The sequence below is a fragment of the Cryptomeria japonica genome, chromosome 3, assembly GCF_030272615.1.
Source record: "Cryptomeria japonica chromosome 3, Sugi_1.0, whole genome shotgun sequence".
In the NCBI taxonomy this organism is placed as follows: domain Eukaryota; kingdom Viridiplantae; phylum Streptophyta; class Pinopsida; order Cupressales; family Cupressaceae; genus Cryptomeria; species Cryptomeria japonica.
The window spans coordinates 725,406,850-725,413,269 of record NC_081407.1 but is presented as its reverse complement, the minus strand read 5'-3'; the positions used below and the strand labels follow the sequence as shown (position 1 = coordinate 725,413,269).

At 34.5% G+C, this 6,420-nt stretch overlaps 1 long non-coding RNA gene across 1 annotated transcript; it reads right to left on the bottom strand.

Moving 5' to 3' along the window:
* Positions 1 to 327: 327 nt before the first annotated feature.
* Positions 328 to 2,595, bottom strand: LOC131064305 (uncharacterized). Its single transcript, XR_009111233.2, has 2 exons — positions 2,443 to 2,595; positions 328 to 1,560 (listed from the first exon to the last, which is right to left on the bottom strand). It is a non-coding gene; the product is annotated as an uncharacterized LOC131064305 (long non-coding RNA).
* Between the last annotated feature and the right edge of the window lie 3,825 nt (positions 2,596 to 6,420).

Sequence of the window (6,420 nt, the reverse complement as noted above, 5' to 3'; positions counted from 1 at the left end):
TCTTCATATGCATGCTGAGATAGATTATGGTCGCTTTAGGAAATCTAAAACTATAAGGCATTTGCCAAAAAGTTAATTTGAACCATAATCATTTCTTATTTTTATCTTATTGGATGATTTTTATGGCTGCCCTGTATATTGTTTTTAATACTTTTGTGATTGTATGACGCAAATTCAGACAGATAACTAATAACTAGACAGATAATGCAAAGCTAATAAAAATGGATCTTTATCAAATTTTGCCAAAACATAAGGGAAGCCCGAATTATCATCTATGTAAAACCAGCGTCTATAAACCTCTTCGAAAAAGAAAAGGAATAGCCAAACTGATAAACATTACTTTTGATTATCGAACAATATGTGGTACAGCATATTTGATAGAAACCTGACATTGGCAGATAATTGTTACAAACACTGGTGGTTTAGGATGGCTTTCTATCAAGTGACTCCAAATGATGTTTACACATGAACTCCGGGTACATTGTCCCGGTACTCCTTGACCTTATCAAGCGTAATTATAGCCATGCTGAAGCCAGTTGTTGCTGATAATTTGTGCTTAAATCTGTCACCATGCAGCTGATGTTGTGTTATTAGCATTATTGTTATCAAGGAAATCCAGAAGCAAGTTTGGAAAGCTCTCTATGTCATGTTTATGAATAGCATCATGATCATGGGTTAGTAAACAAAATTAGATGAGTCTTTATTCTTTTTGACTCATGATCATATGCATCATCAGAGGAACAATCATGCAATATGGCAATTCCAATCAAACTAGCATAAAACCTTTTGGGTGATCAATGTCAAGCTGATTAGTGTTACAACTTGAGAAAGTGATGAAACTGGGCGTAAGGTTAACTAGGGACTTGTATTAGTCCATGAAGAGGCATTCCCTAGATCTTGATCTAAGCCATGGGGTTTCTCATTATTCTTATTATTAATGATCTTCTTGTATCTCAGTCACAGTGAGAAATTGCATGGCTTGACGCTGAGGCACATGTCACAGTGAGAAATTGCATGGATTGACGCTGAAGCAAGGCTACCCATAGGTTCAATTCTGTTGTGTTCATCTTCATCTTGTAACAATAAATTAATGAGAAATGATAATGCAGAGGCCAATTCCAACGCATCTATTGATATTTTATTGAGGATTTCAAACTCACAAGAAGGCACAACCTTCAGAAAGGATACCTTTGGATTTCTCCTGTGCATTACCATTTCCCATCAACTGATTGTTAGAAGAGGAACATGGAGATGGTACGATAGAATCTTTGCGCAGCCTTGCTTCAGCTTCCAGTCTTGTAATTTTGTACTGTGACTAACAATAACAATAATGAGAACCCCCCATGGACTAGATCATGATCTAGGGAATGCCTTTCCATGGAGATACAAGTCCCGAGTTGACCCTAAGCCCAGTTTCATCATTTTGCTCAAGTTGCAACACTAATCAGTTTGACATTGAACACATAACACTTCCATTAACTGTAGATTTTTCTTCAGATATGTTCTAGAAATCCTTGATCTCATAAGCAATTCTCCTCAGTAGCTATAAAGGGAGACCCCCTGCAAAAAGTCAAACATATTAAAATCAGCAACACCACCTTGTCAGTCAAACAGGCAAAACTAACAAGGACTTTAAGAGAGGTAGTTCGACCAATAAGCAAAACTGAGAAATGATACCTTTAAACAAAGTGGTTACCCAATACAAGCAAGAATATCTCTACTACAATTGTTGGTGAATACATAAAGCTTGACCATACCCTATTTTTTATATCTATCGCTTAATCATAGTTCGTTCTTCTTTTGGAAAAAATGAAGGCGACAACTCTTCCCACATCCAGATACACATTGTGTATAATCAAAAAATACATAAATCTACCTGGCTTTTCGCTTCCTCAAATCGTAGATTCAGACAATTGCAGAAATTTTATGACAAGAAAAATGATAACAAAACCTAACTTTAACTGCTAATCTTTCTTTCATCATCAAAAGTTGTCCTTTAAATATTCATATTATAACATATAAAATTTATCTTTCACTTTCATATAATAGTGTTGTTAATCATATTTTGAACAAAATCACTAAAGATGGAATAAAAACTTATAAGAAAAACATAAATTTATGACATGTACAGTCTCTCCAGATATTATTCTTATAAACTCATAAACTCAAATCCAAATTATCGTCTCTAGGTAGATGCTACTTTGTTAGTTACATAAAAACCCAAGATCGATCTGAGGATCAGTCTCAGGGGCTTATGGGGAATCAATCAGACTGCGCTGTATATCCAAATAAGCAGAGCTCAAATGAATTTAACAAGTTCCTTATATGATAAACAAAATCTTCATTTGTACTTCATTTGTGTATTTATCAAATGCAAATGATTTTTAGAAGTGGATATTTCCCATCAACACAATTTACGTATGATATTATATAGATACTAACCAGTTTCAGAAGAGCAGGCGAGCTACCATGACCATTTTGCTGAATATACTCAACAAGAACATTATCATTGTCGGTACTCCATCGGCCTTTTTCTCAGGACCATTTTATCATGGCAAAGGTCTCTATTTATTATTATTTTGCTTCATTATTGCAGATCTGCTTCAGCAGTAGAAAAAATAAAGCGGTAAGGTTGGTTTCCACATTAATATAAATAGAAAGAAAAATAAAATCAAAATGTACCTTCAAATGTAACGTATATTGAACATCAAGGCTTGACGTGAGGCTTTCCTCTCTAACCAGGTTGGGGCGTCCATGCTACCTTTTGAAAGGCGAAGAGATATTCAACGTGTCCTTTCTCATGAATATGAAGAATGAACAAAGACTTTTAGGCCCTAAAAATGTGGATTTATGCACCTTTTTTATGTTTGTCCTATCACAACTAATACAATGTAGTACAAGTAGACACAGAGATATTTTTTTATAGAATTTTTTAATAGAAAAATTTAATGTAAAGAGGTTATTTGTACATTGCATGGTTGTATGATTATGTTCAGTCAATTTGTTGTTTGGTATCTAAGAGATAAGTAGTTGAGCGCATTAAAAAAGTTGTAATGTATTTATGGATTTCATGTGCAATATTTTTAATAGTATAGTACGAGTAGTTGTGACTTGATAAGTAGTTGAGCACATTAAAAAAGATGTAATGTATTATGGTTTTAATGTCTAATATTTTTAATATTATAGTATGAGTGCTTGTGACTTTAAAGTTAGTGTTGGCTACGAGGATTTACCAGCATACACATACTAAATAAAAATATATGTAAATATATGCATACTTCACAATACAACTATTAGCGTAGAATGTTAGCTTAGCAGTATATTACATTGTTTACTATTAGTTATTCAACATGTTACAATAATAATAAAGTTAAAACTTGTAGTGTTGCAAATTGTATCCTCATATAATTTCATGCTCATTTGGGTTTCTCTTGTTGGCAAGAGACAATGTTCTGGTGAAGATTGATGCATGAGAAAAGCTTAGGAGTTATCATTGATGGCAAGTCAGTTCAGAAATCATATCTAGTACATGTAGATTTGATTTATTGGAAGTTGCATTCTTCATTAGGCATAAGTCTGGAAGGTGGAATACTGTAACCGACAGAGTATGAATACAGTGTGTAGATTGTGATTTTGGTTGCGATAATAGAGGCAGATGATTCGAGGTTCGAGGCAGCTTATTCTGTAATCCTGATATCTAGTGTTGATTCATGAGCGAGATTCAAGGTCCAGTATCTAGTAATCCAGGAAGAATGGAGCTATTTTGATGTAACGTGTGATCCAAAATCCTTTGGATGATTTCGTTGATTGGTTTTGAGTTCGAGGAGATTGGGCCGATGTATGTGAAGCTTGTTATCAATTTGTTTAAGTCCACATATGGATTTGTGCATGGATTGAGCTGACTTGTTGGTTACACATTTCATATTGTGTGTTATGTGGTTTTTTGAAGCAAATATGGGAATTGATTTGTTTTGTTGATGCATATATATAAGATCGACTTGTATGATCATTTTGGTATTGTAGTTGTATGGTAGATGTGCAAATGTTGATGTATGATGAGTGAATGAGCATCAATATGTAGATTTGGTGCTCCGATATATGACTGTGCAACAGATTAGGGTAGATAAGAAGAACAGAGGAAGACAATCAGATTGAGCCTAACCAGAATTGTTATTTGGCATTAGTAGATGCTATTCTTCAGTTCAGACATTATTGTAATAATTTATAATCATTTGTAGAACAATGAGTCCTCTGGGTTGTAACCCTCTTATGTATTTGAGCAGTGAGCTCTAAGTAGGGTGCCTGAATGCAAGTGCATTCCCATTTTTGTAATATCATCATACTCCAGATCAAAGTATAATAATATTGTGGGTTCAAATCCCACTGTGGTTTTTCCCTTTCTAGGTTTCCACGTAAAAATTTGGGTGTTATGGTTTTGTGGTTGATTGGTTTATATTTATGCACTTTACTTTCATTCTTATGCATCCCATGGTTTAAGAATCGGTTTCATAGATTTGTGAATTGCAAAACACTTATTCACCTCCCCTCTCAATGTTCATTGATTCCAACAATTGGTATCAGATCTTAGTTCCTCAGAAGGATCCCAACAGCTTGAGGAAGATTTGGAAGATTGAGTCAATGGACTTTGGTTTGCAGAAGCAACTTACTGTGGCACTTGAAGATCTTGATACAACTATGAAATAAAATAATAGCCCGAGGAGAAGTCTAGAAGCAACTGAAAAATTCATTGAATCTCTGAAAGTACAAATCAACACATCAAGAGAGAAGAGAATGGAACTTATGGATAAACTCAAGGAGAAAGAAGAACAAAGCATTGGCAATCAAGCCCTACAAGACAAGACAGATGAATGTGAGAAGCTTACTAGAAAGAATGCAATTATGAAGAATGATATGCAATCCATTGTGATGAAGTTGACAAAGGAGATTGAAGACACAAAGAAGAATGAGAAAAATCCGACCCAGTCATTAAAGGATAGATATGATGAATGTTGTAGATTGGACTATGAGAATGATCAATTGAAACTTGAATTGGTGAAATCCAAGAATGATGGGCAAGAACTTGAGAGGCAGATCATAATTCTAAGAGATGAACTTGCCATTGCTAATGATTATAAATAAAAATTCAAAGCTATCTCAGTTAGGCTAGATGAGATGCTATAAAGTCTGAGAAGTTGAAAAGACATGTGAGGACTTAAATATGAGAAAGGAGAACCCTCTAGTTCTAGACAAAGCAATCATTAGAAGAACAAGAGACCTCTGGTAAGAAAGCCTAATGCTTATAAATTCAATGGTAAATGTTCTGTTTACAATAAATTTGGTCATATTGCAAGTCAATGAAGAAATAGGATGATGAATAATGGTCCTACCTTTATCGGTTGATGTTTCACATGCAACAACTTTGGTCATATGTCAAACATGTGCAGAGCGGTGATGAATAATCTCCAAAATAAGAGATGTTATGTTTGTGCAATGTTTGAACATATTTCTAACCAATGCAGGATGAGACCAAATTAGATGAACTTCAGGCCTATGAAAGGAAATGTTGTTTGCTATGCATGCAACAAATTCAGTCACATTGCAAAATATTGCAAAAGCAAGAATGTGAACAAGAATGCTCTAATAGACAAGAATAGATCAGATGAAAAGGGCAAAGTAAAGGTTGAAGAAATCAGAGAGCAACATAAGAACATGTGGGTTAAGAATGAAGATTCAAATACATAGAATGGATCCACACCTAATTTCGATGTTGGAACCTCATCTGGTGAGTAAGGCATTTGGGCCTTAGGGGGAAGCTTTTCATGCAGATTCTTAAAACCCCCTTTCGGAGATCTGTAACTGGTTGAGGAAGATTGTAAATAACTAAGATTAGATGTGCAATTGATATCTGGAAGATTACATGCCTATCTGAGTATCCTGTGATGAATTGTTGGAAAATGAGGTATCCAAAAAGCCTTTAGGGTTGTGCATTTATTACAACTTAATGTTAGGTTTTTCAGAGAATAAAAAGGAATTCTATCATTCATTATTCACATTGTGAATGAAGAGAAAGAGCAGGAGGGCGAGGCAAATGAGATTAAGAAGCAAAAATTGAGCTTGAAGCAATCCGACAGTGATTCCTAGCACCCGATTGAAATTGAAAAGGTATTTATCCATGTTTGATCTATCTGTTCATAACCCTATTTTTGAAATGGCATGAACATCTGGTGTAGCAACTTCATTGGTAGTAGAAATCACTAAAAGGGAAAGCCTAGTATTTAAGAAACATCCATTCAAATTGATTGAAGATGATATAGAATGATCATTTTCCTCTATGTCATATGGCGTGTTGCACAATGAGGATATTAGGGTATATATTCACTATAATATCAAAGATATTGGGAATTCATACATACTATAATT